Here is a 10296-nt window from a genome sequence, read left to right as displayed (position 1 = left end):
TATCATTGTTATTACCTAAACAAGCATGAAATGTATGCTTACATATTGGTCATAGGTCAAATTGAATAAGTAATTATTGGAGACTCATGATAACTTATAGGAGTATAATGTTCTATAGCTCCATGAATCTAGAAGCTTTTGAGATTATTTGGTCTACTTACCAAAGTACTAAGTAACTAGTAACATTCGAGATTATGTATGTAAGATTACACACGAAAGATTCTTTTTCGGATCTCTTTGGCCTTATATCTCTTATCCTTAGGAGGTGTTCCTCCACTAGCAGTTTTTTATGAAAATACTGTATGTCTATATTAATAATAGTATAATCCTCGATAGCAATTATACTTCGCCCTTCTTTAGAGCATCCACAATGGCGGCGAGCGGGCCGGCTAGCCGATTCCCGGCGCTGGCCGGTCCGCTTACTTGTGGCCGGCTAGCGCCAATTCAGCGAGAAAATAGGCGAGCGCTGGCCGATGATAGGTCGATGCGCTTGCCGATTGGCTCGCCGCCATTGTAGGCTGGCGATCGGCGAGCGATCAGCCATCTACGTTTTTTTTTTTAATTTTCGAAACACTATATATACGCGATTCGAACATCATTTTCATTTGCACCGCTTGTTTTAACGAGTTTTCTCTCTCTCTGAATTTCTGTACAAGAGCAGTAACGCGAAATGAGTAACGCGGGTGGTAGTGGTGAGGATGCTGAGGAGGAGTTCGAATGGCAAGTGTTGGAAGAGTTAGAGGCCTATACGACCCGCGAGGCAGAGCGGCTGTTAGAAAGGGCCTTGCAGCCGCGGGTACCTCGACCTCGACCCGTTGTCCACCGCCGAGCAGTGACTGATCGGGATCATGTAGCTGCACATCAACGTCTATATGACGACTATTTCGCAGAGCAGCCGCGGTTTGGGGACAACCTGTTCAGGCGGCGTTTTAGGATGAGCAGGGAGTTGTTTATGCGTATCGTTGACGCGTTGGAGCGTTGATATCTGTGTTTCCGCTTCAGGCACGATGTGGCTGGCAGACCCGACCACTCAGCTATTCAAAAGTGCACTGCTGCAATCAGACAGTTGGCCTACGGAGGCGCGGCAGACATGTGGAAAGATTACATCCACATCGGTGAGACGACTGCCCTGCAGTGTATGAAGTTTTTCTGTCATGGCGTCATTAAAATATTCCGTGATCGGTATCTTCGAAGCCTTACCCCCGAAGACTGTCAGGATCTGATGAGATGCACGGGGAGAAGCATGGGTTCCCGCGGATGTTAGACAACATAGATTGTATGCATTGGGAGTGGAAGAACTGTCCCGCTGCCTGGAAGGGGTTCTACACCACCGGCTACAAGGGAAAGAATCCCACGATGATCCTCGAGGTCGTGGCTGATTACCGGCTGTGGATTTGGCATGCGTATTTTGGAGTAGCCGGGTCGAACAACGACTTCAACGTCCTCAACTCGTCGCCCCTTTTCAACGAGCAGTGCCACGGCGTCGGTCCGGCCATCAGTTTTGTCGCCAACGACAACCGGCATGGTATGGGCTACTACTTAGCGGATGAGATATACCCTAGGTGGCCCGTCTTTGTGAAGACGATCAGATGCGCAAATGAGGACAGGAAGGCCTGCTTTGCAGAACGGCAGGAGTCGGCGCGCAAGGACGTGGAGCGCGCATTTGGTGTACTCCAGGCTCGATGGGTGGCAATTAAGGGTCCAACGCGTTTGTGGCATGTCGACTGCATTGCTAATATAATGTACGCCTGTATTATCCTGCACAACATGATTGTCGAAGATGAAGGTGTACAAATGACTAGTTGGGCCAACGACGATAATGAAGCTGGTCCAAGCCACGGCGTGGCCACTGCCAACGTACGACGGGGGTACCTCACGATGAAACCGTCCGCCTCCAGGCACATGCCGACATGCGCCAAGTGGGTGCTCATATTCAACTCCAAAAGGATTTAATTGAAGAGTTGTGGGCGCGGAGGACTGCACGGCGATAGTTTTTTTTTTGTTTTTTGTACTTTTTTTAATAATCTAATTTTTTTTAGGACGCACTTTTTTTAATTTAAATGAAATTATTGCATTTTCCCGTATATGTGTCGTAAATTTAATTTCTGTATTTTGTGTTTAATTCCGTAAATGCAATTTTATCTGTTAAAACTCCGGCACACAACTCCCCGACACATCACCAATCGCGAGGCAGTTTTTCTAGTTCAATTCCTTTTTTCAGAAACATTAGAAATTTTGTTTGCCCACTCCATTTCTCTTAATTTCTCTTATTCATTCTGGCTAAAACCCGGACTTGCATTTTACAAAAAAAAATCGGTTATGCTAAACTCTCATTGTAATCATAAATCTTTAGACTAACTAAATAAAATAAATCGTGGTCTCAGCGAGAAGTGAAATGCAGAAATAACACAGTATTTCCACACTCGATTTCTTCATTGCGATTCCATGCTTTTCAGCTTCAAATTTTGACTATCTTGGCGGCTCTGACCAACGGATTCTCCCTCGCGATCGCCTCACGTCCGGCGGTTTTGTAGTCGTAGCTGCAGTCGTAGCGATGATCGGCGCAGAAAAGGTCGCCGCACCGGCACCTGAACCTGGTCAAACCGACTCTCCGGCTGCACCGGTTCACTTCTCTCTTCGTCTTCAGTATCCTATGCGGAGATGACCTCGCGGTCGTGGTCGAGCTGGATCTCTCTCCGAAAACACAGATTTTCGGCGCAGGGACCGCGGCTGCAGGCGTGCTGAAGCATTTCTGGCATAAATTATTCCCCGCCACGACCTTGAACTCCGTCTCCTCCTGCCCTGTCTTCTGCGCCATTGACGTCAAATTTTTCGTAATTCCGTCCTTTTTTTTGGAGAGGGAGAGGGTAAGGGTATATTTGGATTTTTAGAGAGAGAGAGAGATCGATGTTAGAATAACTAGTATTAACCCCCGTGCTATGCACGGGACATAAGAATTTCAAATAATAATTATAAAATATAATGAATATATAAAAACAAAAATTCATCTCAACTTGGACATTTAAAAAAACAGAAATATACCTATCTTTCTCATTCTAAAGGAAGATTTTACTATTCTCTAATGAATAAAATATTTCAAATTCGGCAAATGATTTTATACAATTTTAATTTATGATATAAGTGGAGTAAAAATAATAAAATTAGTGACAAAGAGAAGATGTGTCACAAATGATCAAAAAGTATATCTTAAGTAGAATAAGATATACAAATAAAGAAAATATGTGTGAGTAAAAATCAGATAATTGGAATAAACAAAGAGCTCAACAAAGCATAAATATTCATACATAGGAACCAAAACTTATAAAAAAAAAATCATTAGTTCATAAGATTTTAAAAACTTCTTTCTAAAGTTTAAAAATAAGAAATGTACAATAACATTTTATTAGATAAATAAAAAAATTCAATTGATTAAATGTAAATTTTTAAATAAAATGTTGATTGAAATACTTTAAAATATCTAATACATACAGAACAATTATACTTCAAAACACAATTAGTATAAATTTATTAGTACACAACTTATAATAATTCTTACACAGCTACATCGTATGTTTTACTATAAAAATTATAACCCTCTATGCATAGCACGGGCATAATATGCGTAGCCTTTTTATTATACAGTACCAAGTAATAACACAACTCTTGAAACCGTACCACAAAACCTTAAGCAAATCAGCCACATCCTTCTCACACTTGAAGGGCTGCCAGAAGGGTTTGATCTTAAAGACACATCCCTATAAAATTCATGTCTAATATGCTAACCCAACTTATACCTACATCAGAAGCATCATGAAAGTATTCATTAAGTATGCTGAAAAAGTGGCTCATCAACTTGCTCGCCCTCATCAAAATAGCTCCTACACATCAAAATAGCTCCTTTATAAACATATGTCAAGATAACACGAAAAAAAATCTTAGTGCCAATAACTAAAAGTAAAACAATAAATAAGTTTTACTATGTAATCGGGAAATCCAAAACTTGCACAAAAGTCGTATGAGCTTGTTATCTGCTTGAGCAATGAGATACACCACTTAAGGTGTTCAAAGTTCAAACTGCAAGATATGCAGTCAATCCATTTATCAAGTTGACATATTTCTACTTTTACTTTATCAACTCTATTTTCCTGTCAAAACTCTTCAAATGGCATTTCTACTAAAATCTCCAAAAGTTTATTCTTATATTAGTATAGAAGTATTAAACAAAACATGTTCAAAGAACTTCAGGAGGAGATGGTATATTAGGAATTTAAATATTCTCGTTTATTTATACAATAAAGTGACTATTTGAGATTTGTGGCTTTACATGAATTCCCAAGTATTCCGCAAATAAAAAAAAGAATAAACCACAATTTGAATACGTAAACGAAACATCACCAATATGCCAAAATTCTGTAAATAAAATAAAATAAACATATTGATAAATAAACACTACTTTAGTATAAAAATTTAATCAATAGTTATATTAATCAAGAAAACATTAAAACAATAAAAAAAAAACATAAATTAAATAATGCTTCCAAAATTCTGCCAAACTTAACGTCATCCTTTCTCTTCCATTTTAGCTCCAACACACTAATTGGACTCCCCCTCCCCAACCCCTAAATTCCGATTAAATTAAACAATGCTTCCAAAATTCTGCCAAAACCAAAACCAAAACCCAAAATGTCTACACAATTCTCACAAATTTCAATTATAATCTACACGATCTGCTTCATAACCACAGAGCCGCCAACGATATTGGTCAAAACCCTACCATAACTTAGTCGAAATTCTCTCCCTCGCCACATTTTTAAATAAATACCGCCTCAAAATTTCGACAATAGTGGAGAAAGATAACAGATTTATGCAGTTAAAGAGAAAGCTACATGAAAAAGGTTACAATTTCTTCACCATAGAACTGTATTCAGTTGTTTTTTCTTTGCATGTTTAAATATTGAACTTAATCGCTTCAAAAATTGGACAAAACGGAATCTTTGACTATCTATAGAATTTCAACAATATTTGTTTGGTATTGAATAGATCTACAAAAATATAAAGTTAGTCATATGATATAGCATAATAATCTATTTCATGCTTGTTCTCAGCAGGAACAAACGATAAACAGTAAAAAAACAAAGTACGTTACTAATGCTGGAGAGAAAGAACTTCAAGAGATAATTAAATATGTAAAATGGTGTTGAATTTTGATTTTATGTCTTTGTGATGTCAGTGAGATTGATGGGTTATTGTTGGATTACTCTAGGCAATGTGCCACTGTTGACACGTTCAGTAAGCTCAACAAATTAGCTGAGGTTCATGAGTCATAAACAACTTAGTTATTATCGAAGGGAAGACTCATACCATGTTTCTTTGTTCATACATGCATTTTGAACTCTGATTAGGGTAGCATGTCTTGTGTTACAAGCAGCTCATCTGAAAGAAAAAATTAACCGAATGTTCAGTGGAGAGCTTGCTAACTTATTAACATATAGTCTTAGTCAAATGGTCTCTGCAAAACTTCCTTAGGTAACTTGCACTTGCATATTTGCCATAGATATGTTTCAAAAGTTATGTATCTGTCAAAATTTTCATATAGATACAAAGAATACAACTTGACATTCCTATACTCTGCTGAGCTTGCATCAACTTATTAGATCTGCATTTTGGTTTTATTTAATTTCTATCTTTTACTAATTTGTTATGCCAGAGAAGATCATAATGGTATCAAGGTTATAAAAAGACTTTGATGACAGAGTTTGTTATTCACGGATAAGATTATCTATCAAGGTAACGAAAGAGTCATACTTCAGTCGCTGTTTTCTGTGATAAGAACCAAATATTGCAAGATTAGACATTTATTTAAAGGAAAGAATGTATTCAATCAACATATATAAGGAAATAATCTCATTTTTTTTTCAGGGACTGATCTCTAAAATAAGAAATAGGTGGCAGAAAAGGAATAAAGACGGGATACAAATATTCATGAGGTAATCTCTTTAAAATGAACTGAATATTGCAAAGGAATGATATCAACTTGAATTATTGCTTTCTATTGTAAGGAAGCAATATTCCAAAATCAGAACCATCTTGAAAGATGAGAGCAGCTTGTGATTTTATCTTTTTCTGCAGTCATAATCTTTCAAAACAGGAAGAAAGATGGGAGCAAAGGACTTTGAGACTGTTCTTCATAAACATGATAGAAAGATTGCAGTAATGACATTAAGAAGGTTAGAATTTGTATGCATCATTAAAAGAGTATTTACAGGAAAAGTGGTAATTTAACTTAAGAACTTTACGTCATTGCTTTTTGCAGGAACTGGGATCAAAAAATAAGAAATATAGGAGGCAGAAAAGGATCAGAGATTGCATAAAAATATTCATTGGGTAAAAACTATTTTCATGAATCTGACTTTATAATTGCAAAAAAAAAATTGTAACCAAACAGCCTAAAACCAATGATTTTATACCTTTTTGCAGAGAGAAACTTTCCAGATAGGAAGAAAGATAAGAGCAACGGAAGAGGAGGCTGATCTTAATATACATAACACCATGGTTGCAGTATTGACATAAAGAAGGTTAGAAACCTGCATGTATTCATGAGAATAGTACTTACAGAAGATAAAATGGTAGTTTAACTTTGATAAAAAAAATATGCATATTTAATATGGTAATGAACAATAATAAAAAAGAATGGAGAGGATAGAGTTGAACATAAAAGAACAAATGATACAGAAAAACTCTTTGCAGGGTGAATGGAGGGAAGAAATTTAGGAAGAATAGAACTGCCTAAAATTTCAATTGCTAATTCTTGTTGAGTGATTTTGGAAGAGTATCAAGGTGGTGTATTTATAGAAGAAAGAATGGTGAGTCTGCAACTAACAAAAACAATGCATGTTCCCAAAAAATACACTATAATAAAAAAAGACCTTTCATATAAAAAATAAAACAATGGAAAATAAATAATACTACAACCGGCCCACTTGATTTCTTAACTTAATAACTTTAAATTATTTAAAATAGTAAAAAATTATCAAATATAAATCTAAATAAAAAATCTATCTAATTTATATATCATATTAAATTATTATTTACAAAGTTAGGAAAGTAAATTATTGTAAACCTAACATTAAGAACATACTTCGGCCCAGTTGATTTATTCCATTAATAACTTATTATTACTACTATATAAAGAAGCCTCTACTTTACCCAAATAAAACATATTTATAAACCCTAGAAGAAGAGAGTAGCCGCCTAGCTCGGTAAAACAAAAAGGAGAGAGAACCAAATATGGAAAATAAAGAGCCCTAAATCAAAGGCCAACATCTTTATAATGATTAGAAAGGGAGCAATAGGATAGCGCAGACGTGGGAGACTCTGTAACTCTCAAATGTTAAAGTATGGAGTAGGAAGAAAGAAGAAGAAGATACAAAAGGTATGAAATGTGACTATGACCTACATAAATATTTAGATCTTCAATCTGACTCTATTGACACATTTAAATTACAGTTTCTAATCTTTTACATATCAGATTTCATTACTCTTCATAATACTCTTCATAATACTAATTCCATAATACTTCACCGAGAATCAAGTTTAAAGTTAGAAACCCATTATTTTAATTAGTTATACTTTACTGAGATTTATGTACATTGGATATTGAATTATTATAAATGAAGTCAATTGAAATTAAAGCCAGTAATGTTTGATTTCAGTTTTAGTACTCTATGATTCAGATATGTTTAGTGTAATGCTTGGAATATTATTTGCTTGGTTTTGAAAATGTGGGCAAAACTTTATTTCTAACGTATGATGAATTTTTTTTCAGGGACAAATTGCTTTGGAAAGAGGCAAAATGACAACTATGAAAGAATGAAATCATTCCTTATTGTAATACTGTAGAAAAGTACTTCATTTCACCCCTATCCTATGTTAATATACATAGGCCTGCTGGAAAGTGTTGTTTTCGATACATAGATTAATGAATAAATAATTTTCAACTAATAAACAGCTTTCCATTAAACAGTCAGCTTCAATACACAAACATTCTTCCATTTTCCCTGCAAAAAGAGTACAAAAGTACTTTCACCAAACTGTCACTTTAAATTAGGATAGATTGGTTCATACTTACTTCGTAGGAACGCGTATCGGCCAAGTTGCTGACGGATATACCCCTCGTTGCGTTCTACATCAGTCTGACGTGGCATTATATATTCATAATCATCATCCTTTTTTTGGGTTCAATTTTATTTATTTCTCTTACCTACTCCACCCAAATAAATTATTGCCATTTGCCAACTTGTTGATCGTTGTTGGAGATATGTATTCATTCATTATGAATACTATTATTCCAACAAATGATAGCCCTTTATATTTAATAATTCACCTATCGCAATGGGCTCTGAATTTATAGTTTCAGAAATTTTATTTCACTCTTTCAAAAGTGTTGAATTTTCCAAATGTTAATATAATATAGACATATAGTACTGGACTTTTTTTTATATGATTATTAACTGGCTAGTTAGTCCAATGTTACTTACCAATAATTCGATAGTTTATGGGGTTAACGTGAAAATAATCTATACCCCTTGTTTGATAGCCAATTTCACTCCATGTGTTGAAGTTGAAGCCCACTTCGATGTATTATTTTATACACAGTTCACTATATAAACTATCAATATCTAAAGTGGCAGTTGTGGGGATATTCACCAAATTGCTACTATGGTACATTTAGGCGGGAAAGTGGTACTGATTTTACTTTTATTTATTTATTATGTAATCATCTATTAGGACAAAAAAAAGACAGATTTTACTGCGCAAAAATTGGTCCAATGTAGAAAATTGGCTTCTCAAAGAAGATTAAGCACTCATATATACACACGCACCATCAGTTGAATCTGTATTTTTATAGGAGTAATTTTTCTGATTTTTTTATTGCAACATAGCAGGATCTTGCAATGCGGTAATAGATCCAACCACAGGCAAAAAGGCTGAGGGAAGCGGAGCGGTGGTAGCAAAGCGGCGGTTGACAGAGAGAAAGTGAGGGATCCGGAGCGACAGAGAGATGAGGAGGAAGCGGCTCGCTAGACGAATACGTAACAGTGCAGGCAGGTACGCAACAAGGCGGCGGCGGCGTGGCAGTGAGGAAGGCGTGGCGCTAAGACGGGCAGAGAAAAATTGAGGGATGGAGAGAGATGTCGGAGATGAGGAAGAAACAAGGCATCAGCAGAACGAGTGGCGGTTGTGGCGGCACCGGTTTGGGAGAGAAACAGTGAGAGCTATAGGCGGCGGAGGGTGTGAAGCTCGCGGGCGATCTGGCGGAACGAGGTGGAGGCGGGGTACGGCGGAATGAGGGGTGGAGCGGTGGTCGTGGCGGCGCCGATTTGGGAGAGAAATAGAGAGAGATGGTGGCTAAGCTCGCCGAGAATGAGAAGTAAGGTTAAGATTCAAGAGGAAGTGACGATTGAGGGGTTTCACTACAGAAGATGAGCGGTGCATGTGGAGACAGAAAATCACAAGCAATTATAACAATCGAACGAAGACTAAATAGAATAACTCTTATTTTTCCATCATGATTAATATTATTTTTCTGTACTTCTTCAATTCAGCTGAATATTATATTAAATAACAAAAATTAATAGTTTTAATCAATATTTATAGTGTCCACGAATTAATAGTTTTAATTAAAAAAACGTATTGATATTAAAAAAATTAAATTTAAAATTTAATTTTGTAGAATTAAATCTAATATTGAAATAAAGAAACAAAGTGAAGGATGACAAGAATGATAATTTTGAAATAATATCAGATTTAATACATAACTTAAATAATATCAGATTTAAAATGTTAAAAGTGTAAAAAGATCAAATTGCCCACCCCTCCCCCCCAAAAAAATACCCTTAGAAGGGTATTTTTTTGGACCGAAAACAGTGAAAACGAACCATTTTCGAGATAGACCCTTAGTCCAAGGATATCTAACGATATTTTTAAAGTCCAGGAATTATGAACGAGATAAACCCATTGTCCAGGGACCAATTTTATGGTTCACTCTTCTATAAAAGATGAAAGAATGCTAAATACATCAATTATATTAGATTAATTTAAATACTATAAAAATAGTTATTAATTATACCGTAATTGGAAAAAATATTTTACTTAATCACCGATTATAGTGATAAGATTTTAATATCCATCATGGGTGTATATAAATAGGCACACAAACGCCGGAATAGGCGAAATATAACAATTATGGCCTAAACCAGAATCATAGCATAGCATCGGGCCGGGGCAGCAAACAAT

The 10296-nt window shown here is 36.0% G+C and overlaps 2 long non-coding RNA genes and 1 pseudogene across 4 annotated transcripts; 1 reads left to right on the top strand and 2 right to left on the bottom strand.

Annotated features, from left to right (window-relative positions):
- Positions 1–2458: 2458 nt before the first annotated feature.
- Positions 2459–2818, bottom strand: LOC125220760 (zinc finger A20 and AN1 domain-containing stress-associated protein 5 pseudogene; annotated as a pseudogene).
- Positions 2816–6603, bottom strand: LOC125217646 (uncharacterized). The gene is made up of 3 exons (XR_007175779.2): positions 6468–6603; positions 5362–5433; positions 2816–3878 (listed from the first exon to the last, which is right to left on the bottom strand). It is a non-coding gene; the product is annotated as an uncharacterized LOC125217646 (long non-coding RNA).
- LOC125217645 (uncharacterized) lies at positions 4202–8005 on the top strand. 3 transcript variants are annotated; one of them, XR_007175777.2, is made up of 7 exons: positions 4202–4895; positions 5713–5787; positions 5920–5987; positions 6130–6227; positions 6314–6384; positions 6478–7432; positions 7826–8005. It is a non-coding gene; the product is annotated as an uncharacterized LOC125217645 (long non-coding RNA). The 3 variants fall into 3 exon arrangements; XR_007175776.2 differs by having other exon boundaries at positions 4208–4895; positions 5708–5787; XR_016128859.1 differs by having other exon boundaries at positions 4256–4895; positions 5708–5787; positions 6478–6575.
- Positions 8006–10296: the final 2291 nt, after the last annotated feature.

Source organism: Salvia hispanica, chromosome 1 (genome assembly GCF_029641045.1).
Source record: "Salvia hispanica isolate PSC_SH4W2 chromosome 1, Shi_PSC_v1, whole genome shotgun sequence".
Taxonomy (NCBI): domain Eukaryota; kingdom Viridiplantae; phylum Streptophyta; class Magnoliopsida; order Lamiales; family Lamiaceae; genus Salvia; species Salvia hispanica.
This window is presented reverse-complemented; position numbering and strand designations above follow the sequence as displayed.